Here is a 23581-nt window from a genome sequence, read left to right on the forward strand (position 1 = left end):
GGTTATAAAATTAGGTTTTTACACTATAGTCCCATAAATGTTATTACCATTATTGCATGAAAAAAAGGGGTGGAGGGCTGTGATTTTTTTTTTTTTTTTTTTTTTTCTCAATACAGAGACTCTTGACCATGATAGGGTGTATTTTGGGGTTTAAACTGGTCATATATATATTATTATTATACAGGATTTATAAAGCGCCAATAGTTTACGCAGCACTTTACAACGTAGAGGAGGGACAGTACAATTACAATACAGTTCAATACAGAAGGAATAGGAGGGCCCTGTTTGTGGAGCTTACAATATATGAATACTGTTGGTCAATCATAAGAGTCTCAACTGCCAATAAAGATCCCCCACTCCATTTGTGGGATTTTGCATTAACTAGAGATTAACTTTGATTGGCTGCCTTGGTTTAGTGCCCTTTGGCTCCTCGACTTGGTGAATAAGCCCCTTGTGTGTTTGGTTATTGTAAGAGAAGTAGTAGTAGAGTAGCAATGAACAGGTGCTCCACATTCTAGAATTGCAAATAAATGTTGGATAAAAACATTTTGACCTAACCAGATGACTTCTGATAAGATTTTTTTCAGAGTTCTTCACCTATTGTTCACATGCATAATACCAAAATATACTGTTGCGTATGGCCAGCTTTAGACTCAACATATATTATTCTAGAGGTAGTTATTTCCAGAAGCTCCGAAACAAGAACCCATCATTCTTCACTTTTAGACCCCCGTTTCCCCAGACCATGGCATGCTACCCACACATGACCCCTTGGTGCCATCCCGCACATTCTTTGTAGCTGATTATTAGAAGCACAAGCATAGCAATCCCACAGGCTGCAATCTGCAGGGTAAAGCAAAGCAAGGAGATCATGATAGATGCATGGAAAAAAAAAAGAAATTGAGAAGGGAACAATGGAACAGAAATGGTAACTATGCAAAATATAAGGAGTCAGCTAAACAAACCATCATGAACTAAATGTGATGCTTTAAAGAGGTACTGCAACATACACACTTTTGCAGGCCTGCATTTTGTCAGCAAAAGCCAATAGAGTCTCTGAAGACTTGCACTTGTGAATTTTGCAATGCAAACAAAACTGGAAGCCTTGTGTGTAGGTCAGAGATCCACTTTAAGATGAACACAGTTAATTACACTTGTTGTTAAACACAACTGTGAAATAGTTGAGGTGGGAAATTTTTTGAAGGATAACACTCATTCAGGAGATGAAGGCTTTATCACGATGGGCTGATGATCTCATACTAACACCATGTTTGTATCCATCTGTGCTGACTTCAGCCATGTCAACTACAAAGGTCTGAAGTAGAGGTGCTGGCGCTAAAGTGGGAGTTCCTGGGATGTACCCTTATGTTGGTCACGAAGGGCTACTCAAAATTGGTGACGTCAAGAAGGTGCCATAGCTGTCAGGACCACAAATTTGACCTGAAGACTCAGGATATGCTCAGAAAGTTACTGAGCAAGATACATTGTGCCAGAAGTGTAGGTAAAAGCCACAGGGTCCTGATGCAAAATCTGAAAATAGGCCCATCACATTATTATTCAGATGCCTGTAATAGTCCCATGCCCTTCTTTAATAAATGGAAGACTTACGTCCAGTGGTAAAATGGATGTGACACTAATATATATATGTAATAAATTTAACAAATCGTTAGACAGCAATGTATATATCCTCAGCAAATTCTACTGTGCCCTTGTGTATAACATATGTATATATATATATATATATATATATATATATATATATATATATTAGTATAAATACACATACCAATGACTTTTCGGTATCTAGAAAGGCAAAAACCTTTGTAAATAAAACTGACTTTATCTGTCCCCTAAATTGAGTCACATTATCCCCTACAGTTGACCTGCTTGCATTGCTTCATGCAGTGGTTGAGATGACATGCAGAGGAACAGGTGTTACTGCTGTCTAGACATATCTATAACAACCTCGATTAAAACTTTCAGGCTGGAAATGTTCCCTCTGGGCCTCATTCACATTAGATAATATCACATATTTTTCTGCATTTTCCAGAGCAGGCAAAATGTGCCACCATAAGAATATCTCTTATTTTGGCATTGAGGTGCCCTGTAGAAAACTCCTGTATGATGCATTTATCTTCCACTGGAGTGAATTTTTTTTATTTCAATCGTACTAAATAGTGTCCTTGAATATACATCCAAAATGCACATGCAGCAGCATGCTATATTTCATGCATTTCTACTTTGACGGAGCCTTGATTATTTTTTCATGTATGTTACTTTGAGCACAAGTTTGAGGAGCGTCAACAAGCAGTGACTCCTGTTCCCCTTTTCACCGTGGAGGGGGGGGGGGGGGCATTCAGGCTGGGGAAGGTCTGAGAAGATGTTTCCTGAGCAATACCAAAAAAAAAACAAGCATCTTCAACACATCACAGTCTTCCAGGCAGCAAAAGACAGAGTTGGTTATATTACCCATAGTAACTGTCAGTATTAAGTGAAGGCCGTGAAGAAGTCACGTGGTATGACGTAACGCGTAGGGAGTGGCCGTAGGACGTACCAGAAGACTGGCGGAAGACGCCACACAACCATCTTCCTTACTGTGCTATTCATTCTGTTTTGAATGTGAGAGTCTTTGATATTGTTTTAATAAATCGATCTGCTTATTTTAAATACTACACCATTGGAGTCTCCTCTCTCTCTCTCTCTTTCCCCTTCCCCTCTTGTTTTGAGCCATACACTACGGAATATATCTGAGGATCCACAGTGCAAAGCCTATATGCTAGGATTGGCCCTCTAGTGGCGGAATTTTATTATTACATCCCTCATCTGGATTTCCTTGATGGCTTAATATAGTGAATGAAATGAGAGATTCCTGGGGTGCTTTTTTGATCAGCTTGTTTACTCCATCTTAAGGTGAGAGTTCTGGGAGCCCGGATTAGTGGACTTTGCATCATTGGTCCTTCTTCCATTTATTTTTTACTTATATTTGTGCTTTTTTATGGACATTTTTTTCCTTTTTATATGTTGATTTTTTCACGTAATATTATTTTGAGTTCCTTGATTATATTTTATGAGTGGCACGATTTGCGCAGGACTCTTTTTTTGATTATTATTCATTTGATAGTTTGTGTTCACTATTTTGTCTTGCTGCATTTTTTTTCTATTAGCACATGCACTTTATATCACTCAGTGGGTTACATTTGATATATTAATCTATTTTAATTTTTTCCATTTATGTATAAGTAGTTTAGACATTGATTCACTTTAGTCACATTTATCACTTAGTGGCGCGAGGGCTGAATTTTCCATTAAGTGAAGGCCGCTGCCAGTGGTTCTGAACTTAATTTTGGAGCTTGTTTTACTTAGTGGCTGGCAAAATTTTGCAACCGGGCTAGCAGCTCTCTTGTTCAGCAGTGCAGCAATACTGTTCTTGGAATATATAGAAGGGAATTGTTTTTATAATCTAGTTATTCAGGCACGAACACATTGGCAGACATTTTACTTATTTATTGATATTTTTCTGTAAATTACATTGGGTTTTATACTGTAAGTTGGATATGTTGTAACTATGTATATATGTTCACTGGGGGGGGGGGTGTAAATAAGTATACAAATATAAATCGAAACCTTGCGCTTAGTTGAATATACAACCTGGAGCTGCTGCACCCAATTACACCTGAGTACCAGGTCTAGAGTGAGAACCAATAAATCACGTGTAAATCACGTGTTAGCCCTTGTACACACGGTAGCAAATTCCGATGGAAAATGTCCAATCGGACCGTGTTGTCAGATAATCCGACCGAGTGTGGGCTCCATCTGACTTTTTCCATCGGAATGTCCGACCAACAAAGCTGAGAGCTGGATATAAAATTTTCCGACAACATGGTCCAATCGTTTGTAGAGAATTCCGATCGGACAAAGTGCCACGCATGCTCAGATCAAATTACGAGGCCAAAGCTATTGGCTACGAGCCGCAACGTAGTCCCGTCGTAACAAACGTACGTCATCACGTTCTGAAAGATCGGATTTTCCGACAACTTTGTCCGACCCGTGTGTATGCAACACAAGTTTCAGACAAAATCCGTCGGAAAAAATCTGACGGATTTTGTTGTCGGAATGTCCAACCCGTGTGTACAAGGGCTAAAAGAAACCCTTCTCACAGTTTATATAACAAAGCAAGTCACCCTGCAATGGATGAGCCTTAATCTTAATAAATAAAAATTTCAATTCATGTGTGAACTATAAGGATTTCACAAATTCGAATTCCTTAACCAAAGAAAGGTTTTGTGACTGGGAGTGTCGGCTCCTTGGACATCTACTAGTGCATATGATCTCTATAATTTGAGATCAGTACAGTCCAGTAAGCCCTTGTACACACGGGTCGGACATTCTGACAACCAAATCCGTTGGATTTTGTCTGACGGATTTTGTCCGAAATTGTTGCATACACACGGGTCGGACGAAGTTGTCGGAAAATCCGATCGTTCAGAACGTGACAACGTTATTTCGTTACAACGGAACTACCATCAGGCTAGTAGCTTTGCTGTAGGAATTTGATCTGAGCATGCGTGGCCCTTTGTCCGAACGGAATTCTCTACACATGATCGGAGTATGTCCGATCGGAGCATTTTGTCTGAAAAATTTTACAAACAAGTTTACCAACAGTCCGATGGAGACCACACACAGTCAGAATATCCGACAAAATGGTCCGATCGGACACATTCCGTCGGAATCTCCGACCGTGTGTACAAGGGCTAAGAGGCCATTTTTCCTCAGGGGCACTTTGAGCACGATTGTACTTTGATTTGTACTTTATGTTGCACAATTTATGGACTTTTTAAGGACTGAAGCATTTTTCTTTTTGTATTATTTATGTAATACTGATTTTGCATATATATATATATATATATATATATATATATATATATATATATATATATATATATATATATATATATATATAAATAATATTTTTTTTTTTTTTTCGTGTTCACATCAGATGTGTGATACGCTTTTTCTTGGTTATTGAATTTGAATTCATGAAATATTTATTGTTCACACATGAATTTAAATTTTAAATTTATTAAGATTGAGGTTCATCCATTGCAGGGTGCCTTGCTTTGCTATACACACTGTAAAGGTTTTTTTTTTTTTTTTTTACGCAAATTATTTTTTACACGTGTTCACTATAGATTATGACTATTATTTTAGGAGACTGCGCACCATTCTTTTGGAGGGTGGCGTCTATGTCTGAACCAATCTATATACAAGTAGTTTTTATCCAGGGAACTACTATTTTAACTGCTGATTGTTTAGTAACCTTTTCTCGAAATAAAGTGGTTTACGGTTTTACACTATGCGCTAGGCTTGTGCAACTCGTTTCGTAACGAATCGAAATTCGGCCGAATTTTGCATCTTTCGGACATTCGGATGCATCCGAATGTCCGAATCAAAAAAATAACGAATTACAACGAATACGAAAGAAATTCTAGCGGATATAACGAATTAATTCGACATGATTCGGTAATTCTTTAAAGATCTAATGAAACAAAAGGTCAGCTCAAAGTAAATCTTATAGTCCAATCAGCTGGTTGACTTTGTGCCGGAGGATGGATTTCTGGCAAAGTGCATTCCTGAGAACTGAGTTAGAAGGGTGTTGTATTGTATTTGAGCCGAGGAGAAGAGACGTTGTCATTGTGTGTGTTAAAAGATTCAATAAACACACAACTTTAAAAAAAACTACGAATCATTATCACGAATGTCTATACATACATAAATAGCGAATTTCAACTAATACAAACAAAATTGTAGCGCATATTTAACGAATTAATTTGACAGGATTCGAGATTCAGTATAACGAATATCGACACTCTACGAATTATCCCAAAACGTATTAACGTAACATAACGAATATAACAGAATGAAATTATGTATTTTACGAATGACAATGAACCGAAACTAAACAAAATTTTCCGTTGTGCACAAGACTACTATGCGGAACCCTTTTTTTTTTCCTTATTTGTTCACGTCTGAGGAGTACTAGGGATCTGTTTGCCCAGCTATGTTACCATCCTTTCCAGGCTAACCACTGATGATTTCGTTTTAAGTGCCCTTATCCAAACACTTGTCTAGACTCCTATAATGTGGAGTCTACAGATCTGGTAAGCTTACAATTTTTTATCACGATGGAAGCGCACCTGGTGGATATTCATCTAAACCAGGGATCTGCAATTAGTGGACCCCCAGCTGTTGCAAAACTACAAGTCCCATCATGCCTCTGCCTCTGGGTGTCATGCTTGTGGCTGTCAGAGTCTTGCTATGCCTCATGGGACTTGTAGTTCTGCAACAGCTGGAGGTCCGCTAATTGCATAACCCTTATCTAAACATTGCCTTTTTTTTTTTGGCTATCACTTCAATGGACTTTTTTTCACTTATTTGTCACTATTCACTCCAGTGTTCAAGAACTTTATGGAATATTGTTTAATGACTAACTTTTGAATATTATATATTTAGCGCGGTAATTTTTATTTTGTATATATCTAAATAAGTACAGTCCACCTTTTACATCGTCAGTCAAAATTGTAGTGTTTCTGTTGTCCTAATATGAATTTTATTATATGTGCTACAGCAGTCAATATGAAGCCCATTTAGGTTTCTAATGCCACGTACACACGAGCGAATTGTCCGGCGTACTTAGTCCAGGAAACAATCCGGTGGACTTTCTACCGAACGGACTTGGCCACACACGGACACACAGAAAGTCCGGCGTTTGCTAGCGCGATGACGTACAGCACGTACGACGGGACTAGAAAAAGGAAGTTCAATAGCCAGTAGCCAATAGCTTCCTTTTTCGTACTTGCTTCTGAGCATGCGTCATTCTTAGTCCGCCGGACTAGCATACTCGCGAACGTATTGTCCGCTGAAACCCAAGTCCGACGGGAAGATTGGACTGCAAAACTACTTTCTAAGTCCACCGGACTTTACGCTGGAAAAGTCCGCTGAAGCCCACACACGATCGAAATGTCCGCTGAAATGCGTTTCGGTGGACTAAGTACGCCAGACAATTCGCTCGTGTGTACGCGGCAAAAGTTAACAAAGAACTCATGGACTATGGCTAAAGCTAACAATACACTATGCACATTTTGGCGCCGTTCTTGATGAACCGGATGATATTTGTTATGTGGGTGGACCTCTTGGCTCCGCCCTACCTGACATCCTGCAAAATCTAAGGAGCCAGAAGGAAAATTTCTGACCAAACAACGGCTGTATCCAGTCAGATGTAAAACAGGAAAGTAGGACTGGCCATTCGGCTGACTGTTAGAAAAAATATATTGGTTAACTTAAGCCAGGGATGCCCAACCTTTTGAAGAGCGAGGGCCACCTAAGCGACTTGGTGACCGGCTGCGGGCCGCAATGAGCGGAGCGGGTGCATGACAGCCCCACTCTACTTCCTTTTTTTGCAGATCGGATTGGAGGTAGGCCTTTTGTAAACGGACACAAGTCCATTTACATCTGCTACTCTTTAGAGGTGAATGGAGGGTCCAATTGGGCCGGACAGACCGTGTGAAAGGGGCCTATGGCTCAGTGCAGGTAACCCTTAGGTGCACTGCTCTGCACCTGCGGATCAGTTTGAAAACAGCCCAGTAACCACTGCAGAACAGATATGCCTACATATATACACTGTGATGTTAGTAATAAACGTACTATTAATAATAACAGTATTATATTCCATCACAGAGCAGGAGGTCGCGGGCCACATCAAAGGGCTTCGCGGGCCACTGGTTGGGCACCCCTGACTTAAGCCATCACATTTTTGTGGCAGTGTCCTCATGTCCCCTGTACTTGTTTATTCCTAAACATCTTCTAGTATAAATGTAAAATCTTATTTAAGTCCTTTTCATTGGGAAAATGCAAAAGTCACGGTTGTCACCATGGCTAAATCCTTGGAACTTGGTAAATGTTAGGTAGGTAAATGTTAGGTATGAATTTTCTAATGTATATTTTAATTCTCAGACTACCTCCAGATGAAGCGGATAAATTCCGCGAAACTAGTCGAGGAATCTCCAAAATGTACTCCTAGAACGGAACTCGATTATGAGTAACTGTACACAAGAAATCTGGGATACACTAGCTTTTTAAATATAATATGTTTCGCTGTATCAATATATTGTTTTTTGTTTGTGAAAAAATTCTTTCCTTGTATTAAAATTTGTACTATTTTATTATATATGTTCTGAGTTTTATGTATTGAATTAAGTACCGGTATAGTCCAACATGCTTTTGGTATGATTGAATTTGAAAATTCTGAAGGTAGGGGGAGATGTGATAAAGAGCTCCCTACACCAATTCCAATCTACCTTTTTTCCCCTTAAATGTTAAGTTACAAATAATAGTACTTTGTTCATTTTTGTGCATGTGAATTCTTGTGACTAAACCAGCTCAAGCGTGTCAATTTTTATTTTTTTTTAACTTGTAAGAGATACTAGTTTTTGGTCTTTTGCTGTTGAAAGATGAGGCTTTTTTTTTTTTTTTTAATTATCCATGATGTGTTGTCTTTATAAACAAAAATGAAGTCCTGAAAGACATGTCAAAATAAATCCCCCCCCCCCCTGGAATTGCTCATTTAAAGCACCTTCTTGGAGGTATGGAGCAAGAACTCATCCATAAGCAAGCAGAGAGACATCAGAGGAAGGTCAGGATGCAAAACATAACAGAAAAAAATAAAATAAGACTGGTAAAAACAGAACCAACCGTGTTCTAGGTATGAGGTTGTCATGGGTGATTTTGGTACACGAGAGTTGAAGGTAATACAACATACAGAGACAGTGGGTATTTTTTTTTGGGGGGAAGGTTGAGATTATCCCGTATTGTATGTTGATTGAATAGCATGATTCGGCAGGCCGTGAAATAAATAAAAAAAGGGAAAAAAATATAAAACAAAGGACACGAACACCAAGACCATGTACACACACCAAAGAAAAGATGAATTAAATCAAACAGATCATAAGACAAATAAGTTCGATGATTGCAAGTAAAAATATAGCTTTTCAACCATATTTTCAAATCGGGTTTATGGCTCAAGAAATACATAATATACTGAAATACCAAAATTAAACATTGCTGTGGAACAGAACACAGGATCATTTCCTTCCCGGAGAAGGGGGTGTTAGTAGTTATATTTTCTTAGTAAATTGCTTGAATTTCGTATAGGTCTATATATAACCCCTATGCTGAGATTTCAGTTTTAAGTGTGTGTTGAGTGACTGACGAGTTTACTGAGGCATAATCACACAGACACAACATTTTGTCTCACTACTATAAAAAGTATTTCTCAACCTTTTTCAACTGAAACGGAGGATACTTTAAGAGCCTGAACAAGTAAAAGGGGAACTGGAGAAATACTGTTTATAAATTAGATTATTTTTTTTGCTGTCCAGACTTTTAATATCACATTTGCCAAGAAGGTACAAAAAGTTATACAATTTTAGTGGTTCAATACCAGGGGGCAAAAGTGGAACAATTTTAGTGGTACCCATATCTAATGAGCTTTGTTAATAATTCCTTTTTTGATTATATATTTTTTCTTATCAGTAATTTTTGGCCGTTTTTTTAGCCCCCTGCGATTTAGCATGGTTGTGGTTGACTCCTGAGGTGGACAAATTCCCTACTTCATCATCTATGTCAGGGGTCTCCAAACTTATTATACAAAGGGCCAGTTTACTTTCCTTAAAACTTTAGGGGGGCCGGACTGTGGCCATTGGGAGTAGAAAAAGTTCCAGCATCAGTTGGTTTAAACAATGCCCCATCTTTGGTGTCAGTGACAGAAATTGTGCCCCGTCTCTGGTGTCATTGGACCTCATTGTTGATGCCATTGGGAGGAATTGTACCCCATCGTTGGTGTCATTGGATGGAATTGTGCCCCGTCTTTGTTGTCATCGGGTGGAATTGTGCCCCATCTTTGGTGTCATTGGATGGAGTTGTGCCCTATCTTTGGTGTCATTGGGTGGAATTGTGTCCCATGTTGGTGTCATTGGAAGGAACGGTCCCCCATCATTGGTGTTATTGGGCCCCATTGTTGGTGTCATTGGGAAGAACTGTGCCCCTTTGTTGGTGTCAGTGAATGAAATAGTGCCCCAAGGGCCTGATAAAATCAACCGAAGGGCCGCATTTGGCCGCCGGGCCGCAGTTTGGAGACCACTGATCTATGTAGTGGTCTAAGGTGGGTGTTTTTTTTTTTTTTTTTTTTTTGTTTTGTTTTTTCTTCTCAAGCCTGCACATGTACTTATCAATCTTTGACACATTTTTGTAAATATTTTGTCACTATATTATTTTGTATTTTGATCTAGATTTCTTTGAAAAATTCACACATCCCCCGAAAAAGCAATCTACTGCGAAACATGTTGGGATCATGTGTGTTTAATGAGAACAACCATTACATTGTATTGTCCTGTGTTATTATATTTCATTAATAATTGTTAATGATTTTAACTTTGAATTTAATAAATATTTGTATCATAATTTTGTATCCTATTCAATAATGTCTATTATCTAGTCACTATTTGCACCGTCAAAATCCCTAATTCCCTCTCATAACTTTTTGTACATGAATCAAAAGCAAGTTTTAGACCCCTGTCACACCAAGGGCGTTTTGCAGGGCGCTATAGCGTTAGAAATAGCGCCTGCAATCCGCCCTAAAAAAGCTGCACCATTGTCTGTAGTGTGATCCCCCGAGGGCTTTCACACCGGAGCGGTGCGCTGGCAGGACATCAGGGAAAAGCCCTGCCAGCAGCTTCTTTGGAGCGGTGTGTTCACTGCTCCTCCACTGCTGCTCCCCATTGAAATCAATGGGGCAGCACTATAATACATACGCAGCAATAGCGGCGTTTTGCCGGCGGTTTTAACCCTTTCTCGGCCACTAGCGGGGGGGGTAAAAGCGCCGCAAATCCGGCGGTAAGACGCCGCTAAAAATAGCGCCGTTTTACCGCCCGCGCTATGGGCAGTGTGGTGTGAAAGGGGTCTTAAAGATTAGCATCCACTAAAATTGACTTTTCTGTGTAGGGTGTAAGTGGAGCAGGGTTCTTCAGCACTTTGCCAGATCTTTTTTTTTTTTCTGGCCTTGACTTCCTGGTGAAAAAAAAAACATGTCAGCTTATGAGTTTGGCTTTTTAACCAAGCTGCTGTAGCCACTAGCCTAAATAACCGGTGTATTCCTCTAGAGAATTCATTAGGGGTGCAGAAATGCTGCATTATGCATTCTCTATTTAGGATTCTCCATAGAATTATAGGGAGAACTTTGTGATAAGAGCAGCTCAGTCGAAAAGCGGAGTTCCTTGCCTCCATGTGAGAAGAAAGGTGATACCTTGGACCCTGGGCTGGGACAAGGGGTGGGCAGGAGTGGCGGCTGCCCTGGGCACTGTGGTATCATGTTTTTTTGTATACTCTTTATTTATTTTCTCACATACAAATCATCATGTGCATATTACATTTACATTCATTATTTTAGTACCCATGTTCATGTACCCCCCCCTCCCAAAAAAAAAAAAAAAAAAAAAAAAAAAAAAACCAAAAAAAGAAAAGAGAGGGGGATGCAAAGCCCCCAGTCCCCCGTTTCACTCCCCTCGTTCCTCTCCTTCCCTACTCAACCATATGTGTTACTCTTTTTCCAAATATGCTCCCCATTGTTGCCATTTGCTTGCATGTTTTTGGCCTATGTCCCCAAGTCTTTGTATGGATTCCTCCATTACCCTTATATGTTCAACTTTCCGGGTCCACTCTAAAACTGTCGGTACTTGCACAGACTTCCAATGACACGGAATCAGGGATTTGGCCACATTCAATAAGACTGGGGTCAATGTGCTTCTGTATTGCCCGATCCCTTTCTTTGTATCGTGGAACAGGCATTCCCATGGAGAGTTTCCCACCGTTTCCCCTGTCACTAAAAATATCAATTCTCTTATTTGTTCCCAAAAAGGGGTTATTTTGGGGCACTCCCACCATATATGCTTAAAAGAACCTAGTCCCCCACATTCCCTCCAGCATAGCTTCTGATTAACCTCACTGAACCTCTGTAGTCTCTGTGGCGTCAAGTGCCACCTCGCTATTAATTTAAATGACATTTCGATCGTCTGCATATCTTTTGCCAGGGCGTGCGTCATTTTAATTATTTTGCTCCTCTGCTCCTGACTTCTCAAGGGCCCTATTTCTTCCTCCCATTTCCTTAAGTAGTCTGGGAGCTCCACGTCTCCTTCTTGCTTTAATATTTTATATATTTTAGAGATCCTTTTCTGTAAACATTGTGGTTCTTTAAATAATTTTTCAAGTGGGTAAAGTTGTGTCTTTCCTCTTAATGGTTGTGGTAACTATTGTATGAAGTGCACCATTTGCGTGTATCTCCAATAGTCGAGTGGCTTACGCCCCCATTCTTGTGAAATTTCCCTAAAAGTGCTTATCCTATTCCCTTTCATTACTTCTAAAAGTGTTATGTCTTCCCTTTTTGCCCACCTACTAAAGTATAAGCGTTCTTCTTTCCCTGGGGGGAAGTAATTTGTGTCCAAGAGTGACATTAAAGGTGAGTTGAAGTGCCATTTGTGTCTTTTATTTATTTTATCCCAAATTTTTAACGTATGCCTAGTTAAAGTGCAAGTGCTCGTCCCTAAATCCCTATATTGAGAAGGGATCCATATCATTTTAGCTAACTCTGTGTTGCTTAGTGTAACTTCCAAATCTACCCAACTCTTCCCTTGTTTGTTATGACGCCAGTCCGCTACCCTTGAAATTATTATCGCCTCATAGTATTTAGTGAGATCCGGTAGAGCTACCCCACCCCTCTCTTTCTCCTTCACCAAGATATTATAAGCTATTCTCGGCCTCTTTCGAGCCCATATAAACGATAAAATCATTGATTTAACCTTTCCCAGGTAGCTTACGGGCAAGGGGATAGGGATCATTTGAAGCGTGTACATTACTAATGGTAGTATAAATGTCTTTATTGTATTTATCCTCCCCATCCACGTGAGGGCTTTATGTCTCATTTTATTTAACTTATCCTTGATATTGTTCAATAAAGGTAGGTAGTTCGCCCCGTAGAGATTGTCCATTTGTGTCGTCAATTTTATACCCAGGTAGGATAACTCTCCTTTGCACCATTTAAATGGTAGCTGGGAACTTAGCGCTGTCTGTTCGGCCTGCGTTAAGTTTATATTTAAAATTTCCGACTTGGTCGCATTTATTTTAAAGTTTGAGAAGTGGCCAAACTTTTCGAACTCTTTAAGGAGGGGTGGGATTGTTGTGATTGGGTTAACCATGTATACCAGTACATCATCCGCAAATGCAGAGATTTTATATTCCCTCCCACCGACCCGGAGGCCCCGTATGTCCTGGTTCCTCCTTATTGCAACCAGTAGTGGTTCCAAAGCAATCACAAACATGATCGGTGAAAGGGGGCATCCCTGCCTAGTCCCATTAAACAATTGTAGGGGGCTAGACAGGGATCCGTTTACTCTGATTCTCGCTGTGGGTTGCCAGTATAGGGATTTAATCCATCTCAGCATCTTTTCTCCTAGTCCTAGATGTTCTAATACCCTGTCCATAAACTCCCACTCCACTCTGTCGAAGGCCTTTTCGGCATCTACTGACAGCAGTACTGTGGGAGTTTTTCGCCTGCTCGCTTCCTGAATTAATGCTATGGACTTTATGGAATTGTCTCTCCCTTCTCGCCCCTGGACAAACCCCACCTGATCCGGGTGGATCCAATCCGGGAGGAGGGTTTTTAGTCTTTCTGCAAGTATTTTCGAAAAGATTTTTATGTCCGTGTTTAATAGGGAGATCGGTCGGTAACTCTCTACGGCTGCTGGGTCCTTCCCCTCTTTCAAAATCAAGGTTATATGTGCGCACAGGGCTTCCTCCCTAAACCTCTCTCCTACTCCCACTGCATTGAAATAGTCGCAGAGTTTTGGGATTAGGAACTTCTGAAACTTCTTATAGTAGAGAATCGAGTATCCGTCGGGACCTGGACTCCCCCCGAGTGCTGTATTATTAACTACTCTACTCACTTCCTCCGGTGTTATCGGAGATTCTAATATCTGCATCTCCTCTTTTACTCCTCTGGGGAAGTCCATGTCCCGAAGATATTCCTCTATTCTTCCTTTCCTCCTCTCCTTATCTCCCCCTTTCCCTCTTATGTTGTACAACTCACTATAGTACCTATGGAAATTTTCTGCAATTTTTGGAGTGGAATATTGGGACTCTCCTCTTTTATCTTTAATCATTGAAATATGGGTCCTATTCTTATGGTCCTTGACTCTTTTTGCTATCCATTTTCCCGACCAATTCCCCCATTGATATCTCTCTCTGTTTATTTTATGGAATACCGATTCCCTTTCTTGTTCCAGAATTTTTTCCAGATCTCTTTTTTTTTCCCTCAACTCCTTTCTCTCCCTTAGTCCCTTTGGTCTAGTGTCCTGTTCTAATTTATTAATCTCCCTGTAAAGGTAAGTTTTTTGTTGTTCCCTTTCCTTTTTCTTCCATGCTCCAATCCCAATCAAGACCCCTCTAATAACTACTTTGTGTGTTTCCCAAAGGGTAGCTCTCGTTATACCCGATGTGTCGTTTAATTCATAGAAACTAATCAGTTCCTGTTCTATCTTGGCTGAGACTTCCGGGTCATGTAAAAGAGAATTATTTAATTTCCACGTCCTCCCTGCTCCACTCTCTCCCTGTACTTCCAACTGAATTACTACTGGGGCGTGGTCGGAGAGGGTGATTGCTTTAATTTCTGCTTTTTTCAGATTTGGGATTAGTTGATGATCAAGTAGAATATAATCTAATCTTGCGAAGGAGTTATGTGGAGCTGAATAATGGGTATAGTCTCTATCTTTTGGGTGGAAAATTCTCCATGCGTCTATAATCTGTGCATTGGCTAAGGTGCTTTTTAAAGATCTGTATCTCCCCTCAGCCGCCCTACTACCACCCCCCGAGTTGTCCATCTTAGGATTTAGGGTCCAATTCAGGTCTCCTGCTATGATTACTTTGCCCACTTTGAAACCCTCCAGCGTCTCAAGAACAGTCTTTAAGAATCTGTCTGGGTTTCTGTTGGGTGCGTATACATTCACTATAGTACATTTCAAATCAAACAATTTGCCCCTGAGAAACAAATATCTACCCTCCGGATCAGCCAGTCGCTCCTCTATTTCAAATCTGGTTGTTCTGTCGAACCCCGTAGCTACGCCTCTGGAATGGGCTGAGGGTGCGTCCCCGTAAAACCATAATGGAAATTGAAATGATGCCAGCTTTACAGGGGATTCATTAGTAAGAAATGTCTCTTGAAGGCAGACCACATTCCCCCCTATTAATTGGAGTTCTTTATCTATCTTAAATCTTTTTTCTTTTATATTTAATCCCCTTACGTTGTATGATATTATATTAATTGCAACCATCGAGTATTTGCAGTGTGTGTCGGAGTCTCACATAGGCTGATCCGGGGGCACAGCCCCTTTGAAACACCGGGGGGTAAACCTTTGGGGGAAAAAAAAAAAAAAAAAAAAAAAAAAAAAAAAAACTGAGGGGGACTCTAACCCCAAACCAACACATCCCTCCCTCCCCCCTCTCTCCTCCCTCCTCCCCTCTCTTCCCTCCCCCTCTCCGCAACAATGCCCCTGACAAGGGTGGTCGGAGTTCCCCCCACATTTTGTTGTTCATATGGGTTAGATACCTTACTAGAAGGAACCTTCTTTTACCCATATATACCCAAGGGCTCCCACCAGAGACTCCCCGAAACCCTCCTCCCTCCTACCCTCCCTTTACCCTCCCAACTCTACCATCCTCTCGCTTCCCCCTTCACGCCCTCTTTAAGTTTTTACTGTACTCTAGGCTCGACTCCTCTCGTTCCTCTCCATCTAGGGATCCTTGGGGTGCGTACTGTTTTTTCTTCCACCTCCCACCCTGGTAACCGGGGAGGGGGGATATCCAACCTTTCGCAGAACCCCTGTAGATCTTCGGGGAATCGTAGGACTGCGGAGCGGCCGTCTTTTTTCCCAATTAAACACGCGGGAAATCCCCACTGATAGGGTATGCCCAAGGCCATCATCTGTTGTGTGAGGGGCTTCAACAGCCTCCTTCTCACTAATGTTTCTACGGCAAGGTCCGGGAAGACCTGCAGTTCTACCCCCTCGAAGATCAATCCTGCTGCTGTTCTCAATTTCTCCATAATGAGTCCCCTCTCCTCTACGTAGTGAAACCTCACTATTACATCTCTGGGTTGCTCTTCCCTTAACCCTGTCCGTTTTGCTATCCTATGAGCTCTGTCTATCCTAAGGGTGTCCCCAGGGTCTCTACCTAGTAGGGGGTTAAATACCTGCTTTATTATACTGCCCAAATCCTTGTTGCTATGTTTTTCTGGGAGGCCCTTGATGCGCACATTTTTCCTTCTCCCCCGGTTATCCTGGTCCTCCAATTTATATTGGAGGCTCCTATTCGCTAACTGAAGGGATGTAATTTGTTCTGATATCTCATCTAGTCTTTGGTCCTGGTTGTCTAATCTCCCCTCTATCTCTTCCACCCTCCCAAGTACTAAACCTATGTCTGACCTTACTCCTGCTATTTCCACTTTTAGTGAATCTTCCATTTTTGTGAACATTTCTGTTAGCATCTCCCTAATTGGGGGTCCTTCACTTTCCTGGGGTGTTACTGGAACGATACCTCCTCCCCTAGTGCCCTCCATCTCCTGTCCTATTTCCTCCCTCACATTTCCTTCCTTTGGGGGCCCCTTATTAGCTCCATTTTCCATTCCCCCTTTACCCTCCTCTAATATCCTTTGCTTATTTGGCCCAGATCTCCGTGTTGCTACAGATTTTGGGCTACCGGATCCTTCCTCTGTTATACTAGAGTTGCTTGCCATGTAACGCTGGATTCCCCCTGGGCTAGAAGTCAGTGGGGTTTTTTTTCCTGTTTTTACCTTCCCCTTCATCTTCCCGTATCGGTAAGGTCCCCTTGTTTTTAATCCTTTCTTGGAGACCCACTAACAAGTAGAGAGAAAGGGTGGAGAGACTCTCTGTGTCACAGTCCTTCTCCCTGACCCCAGGAGCTACTCTTCTCTCCTCTCCCTTCCCCACCTACCCGGGGATTTTTACTTAATTATAATACAGTACCACCCCTGCCCAGATACGGAACCCCAACCGAAATCTACAGGTCTGCAAGCTGTAATCACACTATCAGTTCCAATCAGTATTAATACAATCTTTATACAGTCTCTTTATCAGGTTTTGTCTTAAAATCTTCTTCTTCTTTTACTTTGCTTCCTGGCCAACGCCTACTCCGTATGGTTAGGGCTCTTTAAGATTGACTCAAGGTTGGGCCCAGCTTAATTGGTCAAATATAACTTCCTCAGAGAACGGTGGTCTCGGTTCTTGAACGCACCTCTAAATACCCCCTCTTCTCTGTGTTGCGTACAAAAAGGAAAACAATGTCACATTCTGTGGGTAGGGTGAGGGGAATACCAGTATAAGCCCTCAAAACTTGTATGTTCTCTCCCTTGCCCGGCTGTGCTCCTTGCCCAAGGGGCCACCCTGGAGGGCCCTTAACACGTGGCCATGGGGTATATATAGTCTATTACTTCTTTATAAGCCAGTCTCCTCCCAATCTTCTTAGAAAGATGAGGGCACAACAACCAGAAAACAGCAATAAAGAGAAAGAGGGGTGGGGGGGGGGGGGGTGGGGAAGCCGGCGGGGGCAGAACAGACGTTTTGTGATCTGTGGGAAGCTCTTTGCTTATCTGCACCGGCCCCCTCCTCCTGCTTGTAAGGGGTTCAGGGGGTTACTAGGGGGGCGTCCTGCAGGATCTGAGGTGGAGAGCCACAACGCCAACAGCGCAAGTGAGCCCAGCCTTAGCAGTTTTCAGCGTGTATCTCTTTATGTCACAGTTTTCCCAAGGCTCAGTGAACAGCTCTGTCCTGGCAAATCACATTTCATCATTAACTGCTACTTAGTGTTTGATGTACTGTACCGCGCTCCAGTGATCATGGCCGGGGGTTTCTTCCGCTATGCTGTGCTCTGATGAAGCGGTGAGCTCTCTGATGTTGGCTGGCGGCTGTACATCCGTGGTTCGAAGCTCCCGCCGAGACCGGCGTCTCCTTCTTTCCCCCGTCAGGGTTCACTTCCGGTCTGCGGCAGGTCACGGGGGTCGAGCGACCGTGTCAGTGGGCGGATGAAGCCGTTCCTAAGCCGCGTCAGGCTGCGGGGAAAGCCGAGGCGGGCCGGCTCTATTCAGGCTGTCAGCATGCCTGATCGAATCTCCGCTCTGCTCTCGCCATGCGGTGAAGGGGGATGGAGAGCGCCGTCAGAGTTCCTAGTGGAGAGGGAGGGATGGAGGAGCTCCGGACGAGCCTATCTTCTAGTGCTCCGCCCCATCCTGTCTGGTCGGCACTGTGGTATCATGTGAGCTGGGGGGGCACCACAAGGAAATTGGGGGAGGGGATTTGTGTTGGAAAGTGGGATGGGGGGGGGGGCAGCAGAAAGTAAGTATTGTTCTAGGAGGGGAAATTTGGGGGGTATGCTAAAATTTAGGGGGAGAAGGAAGAGGGGAAGATGATTTGTGCTAGGAGGGATGATTGGGGCGCTTTGTGCTGGAAGAAGGGGATTTGCAGTGGGGATATTGGGAGGGGCAATTTTAGGGGTAGATCATGTGCTAGGAGGCGTGATTTTTTTGGGGGGGCACTTGAATTGGGGGGATTTGGGGGTTTGTGCTGGGAAGGGGGGATTTCAGCAGAGCAGGGGAACAGATTTCCACTGGGAGGAGGGGGAATTTATGCTTAGGGGAGTGAAAAAGATTAGTGCTCAGTTTTTTGTTTTTTGGGGGGGGGGGTATTTTTGATGACACATAATGCTCATGCACCTTGGGGGTGGGGGGGGCGCAGTTTGGCATGTTTGCCCTGGGCTTTGGATGACCTTGTCCCGGCACTGCTTGGACCTCATGGGAAGTCTCTGTTCCACTGCAATAGCTGCTTGTTTTTCAGCAGGGCTGAGTTGTGACATCTCATTCCTTGTCAGACAGATATAAATCCTTTTTTTTTTTTTCCAGTAAAAGCTGTTCATGACAATGTGCCTGTATTATAATAAGGATCTGTTTTCCATTTAATAAGCCAAACTTTCTGAAAACCAAACCCTCCCCATTGATGTGTCAGCAAATCCTCTTACAAATGAGATTAACATTCTTTCATCCCAATACAGTAATTAAACTTTTTTTTTCTCTGTGACCCATTAAGCATCCGTTATCTGTGTAATTAGCATACTGAGGCTTTTTAGGGAAGAATAAGTAATGGAAGAGGTTTCCGCATGTGTCCTATGGAAAGTCACATCGCTCCATAATATAGAATGTAATCCGCTTACATGCGATATCATCGGCTATTAACAATTTCACAAATCGCCAGCTGCAGAGGACCACAAGTCCCAGCTTTCCATGTCTGCACAACAAACAGGGGATTTACTGGAACTCTACAGCTACATGTAGAGGCTCGTTAGTTGTGCAGCATAGGTCTAAAACCCCTTTCACACTGACAGCGCCCACAGTTAGCTCTGTTTTAGCGGCGCTTTTTGGCCGCTAGTGTGGCGGCATTAATGCCAAAAAAAGGGTTAAAAACTCCCTCTTTGCAGCGCTTTCAAATTGGTTTGATTCATTCATTGCAATGGGCAGGGTGTTTTTGAAGCGTCAATTACAGCACTCCTAGACCGCTCCAAAGTTGCCGCTTACAGTACTTTTTGGTAACGTCCGGCAAGCACACTGCCCGAGGGTGAAAAGTCACACCGAAATGAATGAGAGGCGGTTTTCAGGCGCTTAGAGGCAGTGTGAAAGAGGTCTTTAATTTAGGTCTTATTGACCTCTCCATTAAGCTGGTTTAGATTAAAGATTATTTAACAATTTATTCAGATGCAGGTGTAGACATTTCAATTTCATGTATAGGCAGCAAATACCCCATGGCAGATTTCTCTTGGATGCAACCAAACCATGCTGAACTGCTTTTTGATCACCCAAGATAAGTTGTTACTGAAACTGCTCACTAATGCCTTCTACCCTCTCCATTCTCTAAGCCCTTGTACACAAGGGTCGGACATTCTGACAACCAAATCCATCGGATTTTGTCCGAAACTGTTGCATACACACGGTCGGACAAAGTTGTCGGAAACAGAACGTGATGATGTTATTTCGTTACGACTGGACTTTGTTTACGCTAGTAACCAATAGCTTTGGTGTAGGAATTTGATCTGAGCATGCGTGGCACTTTGTCCGATCGGAATTCTCTACACATGATCGGAGTATGTCCGATCGGAGCATTTTGTTGGAAAACAGTCCGATGGAGACCGTACACAGTCGGAATTTCCGACAAAACGGTCCGATTGGACACATTCCGTGGGAATCTCCGAACGTGTGTACAAGGGCTTAAAGAGGAAGTTGACTTCCACTGCTGAAATGTACCTATAGGTAAGCCTATAATAATGCGCACCTATACGTAGTGTAAATATCTCCTAAACGTGTACCGTTTAGGAGATATTTACATTAGATGCAGCTACAATGGCGCATGCTCTCTGATGGAACGGCCATCGGTCTCTTTCCTTCGGAGCCCTGTGCTGTAAATGGCGGCTCCCACATGCATGCGTGGGAGTGATGTCATCATCGCTCCGGCCAGTCACAGACCCAGAGGCCGCAAACACCGGAAGCAAGACGGGTGAAAATATAAGCGGCTGCAGTGCTGACATTACGGCACAGGAACAGCTTGATTTTTAAGGTAAGTTTCACATAACGTGCTAGTATGCGATGCATTCTAGCACATTATGACTTTACCTTGCAGGAAGAAAAAAATAAAATAAAAAATTCCAGCGGCACACAGCCGCTTTAGGCTGGATTCACACCTATGCATTTTTAGTGCTTTTTGCATTTTGCAGATTTGCACTTCCATAGGAAACTATGTTAAATCTACTCTCGTGCAAATCTGCAAAATGCAAAAAGCACTAAAACTGCAGAGGTATGAATCCAGCCTTAAAGAATATGTAAACCCCAACAATGAACATCTCCTTGTTTGCTCCCTTTTGGTCTCCTAAATATACCAATGAAAGTGTTTGGTTATGTATTTTCGATAAGGGAAGAAAATCGTTTTTTTTTACCGGAATTATACCAGAAATTGTTTAAGGTAATAACTTCCTGTTTTTTCTGCTGTGCAGATGGGAAAAGGTCTGTGTTCTAAGCTCTCAGTGCTGACAACACGTGCTTAAAAATTCAGTGCAGAAAATATGGTGCATTAACCGTTTTATTTTATTTTTTATGTACTTGTAGCGTGCTTAAAGTGATAATGCTTGCGGCAATGTGCATGTACTGCACACGTGTACTAAATACGCTTGTATGCTGGGGTGAGCAGAACTTACACCTCCAGCTCATCAAATTGTGCCTACATAATTGACCGATTTTGGGAGGTAATAAGATTTTTGTTCAGAGAATTGTTTTGAATATTTCAGGCCAACATTCCTTGCCAAGTCTTTCTTAAGAAAAAAATGATAATCAAAATTTTTATTTGACTTTAAATCAATGTTAAAGAAAATATATATATTTTTTTTTAAATATTATGCATAAAAAAAAAAAAAGATTAGCTTGGTGTAAATGTATTCATGTGTGCTAACATTTAAAAAAAAAAAAAAAAAAAAAACTTCTATGTATAGACAGTAATTTATATGTCTGACTGACTCACCAAAATCAGCACATTCTCTATGTTGTTGATATCTTATCTAAACTTTTATTAAGAGATGGAGTTATTGTACTGAAACACTGAGATTTCCCTCTAGGGCAGGCTTTCTCAACCTTTTAACCCTAGAGGAACCCCAAAAATAATTTTCATGTCTCGAGGAACCCTTACTAAAACCAAATCATCAGGGCTCAATAGGAACAATGCTCCTTATATTAGTGGTCAATAGGAAGACTGTCCCCCTTAAAGTGGTGTTTAGAATGCCACCCTTAAAGACAATTAGCATGACACCAAATCATTTTTTGTTGGCTTTGCTAAGTGGTGCTGAACCTTGAACTCTGTAGGCACCATCCAATAGGTGGTTCTTCTCAAGGAACCCTTAGCAACCTATAAAGGAACCCCAGGGTTCCACGGAACCCTGGTTGAGAATGGCTGCTCTAGGGGCTAATGTGCAAAGATTTACAGTTAATACAAACAAAAAATATGAAAAAAAAAAACAAGCATTTCAAAGTCAAATCATAAGTTACACTAAAGCAATAATTCAAATGTGTTCAAGAGCAATGCACTATATACATCCTATGGGCAGGACCCTCTTCCCTATTGTTTCTTGTTACTGCTACGCTTTGCTAAACAATTGTTTCTACTAGAATTTGGTAAATTTGATGTATTGTATTATCTGTTCTATGTTCCCTCCTTACATGTTTTACCTTGTGCAGAGCCAGGGGGAATGATAATTAATAAAAAAAAAAAAAATAAGGCTTAGTTGTATTTTAGAAGTGCTAGTTCTTCAACATTCAGATTATGCAGAGGTGTTGATGAAACTTTCCTAGGACACATGGCATTTTCATGAAGATGAGTGATGCTGCCCTTGTTATTTGCATGGCAATTAACAACGCAAATTACAAGGCAATTAGTAACCAGGACGGGAGGGGGGGGGGGGGAGGGTAGCAGTGTAACGGCTTTATCCTCACTGACCAATCAAACAAGACCACCAACTTACACTTGACACCCTGCCGCACGTTTTTCAAATCCATTAATGGGGATGTACAAATGAGTGAACACCAAAAGTTTACATAAAATCAATAGCACAATTCATTTCTTTTATTTCACCTTAAAACACCTTAAACACTGGTCTGTGGAGCATTACATTCAGAAGATATTAAGCCTAGTAGTGATACCAAGTTTGCTGGTTGCTTGCTGAAGCCTGGTAGAAACTTGTTAAAGAAGTACAGCCGAAAGATCTGTATTCAATACCCCCAAATGGTTTAAATAAACAAAATGGTGGCCCTTGTGTTGGGTTTCTACCAGTGTTAATCAGCTGCTGCCCAGTTGTTGCCATATAGATTATACCCCTAAATGGCTGCTGATTGATATTTAATAGGATATCATGAAGGATGTCCATTGCTTTTCATGTGATGCTGAATGGGATGGTTTTTGTACACGTGTTTCCTTTAACAAAGAAAAAAGCACATGTGTGTTTTCACCTTAAAGCAGAACTAAACCCACTAAACCCACTGATTTTAACAGTTTGCCAAAATGATAATGGTCACATTTGCATGTGGTCTCAACCAAATGGCTGGCGTCATAATTAATCAAACATACAGGTCACCATGGCAACTTCAGTTCAAACAGAAGCTAAGATGGCAGTTTCCTTGGCTGCAAAGGATTGGAGGGTATAGTTCTGCTTTAAAGCCATGAGACAAGTTTTTTTCCCCCTATACTGTGGCAGCATCTTACTCCAACCCTTCAAGAGTGTTTGATGGTGGCAAAAGTCAGAGCCGTTTTTAAGGCAGGGCAAAAGGGGCAGCTGCCCTGGGCCCTGTCATTGTTGTGGGGCCCAAAGCAGCTGCTTCATACTTGCC

General features: G+C 41.7%; 1 protein-coding gene across 10 annotated transcripts in view; it reads right to left on the reverse strand.

Annotated features, from left to right (window-relative positions):
* CACNA1B (calcium voltage-gated channel subunit alpha1 B) overlaps positions 1 to 23581 on the reverse strand; it is a 495135-nt gene that overhangs the window by 82838 nt on the left and 388716 nt on the right. The gene's annotated exons all lie outside the window — the stretch shown is intronic.

This window comes from Lithobates pipiens, unplaced genomic scaffold, assembly GCF_037356315.1.
Source record: "Lithobates pipiens isolate NorthernLeopardFrog02 unplaced genomic scaffold, aLitPip1_a1.2 Scaffold_11, whole genome shotgun sequence".
NCBI lineage: Eukaryota > Metazoa > Chordata > Amphibia > Anura > Ranidae > Lithobates > Lithobates pipiens.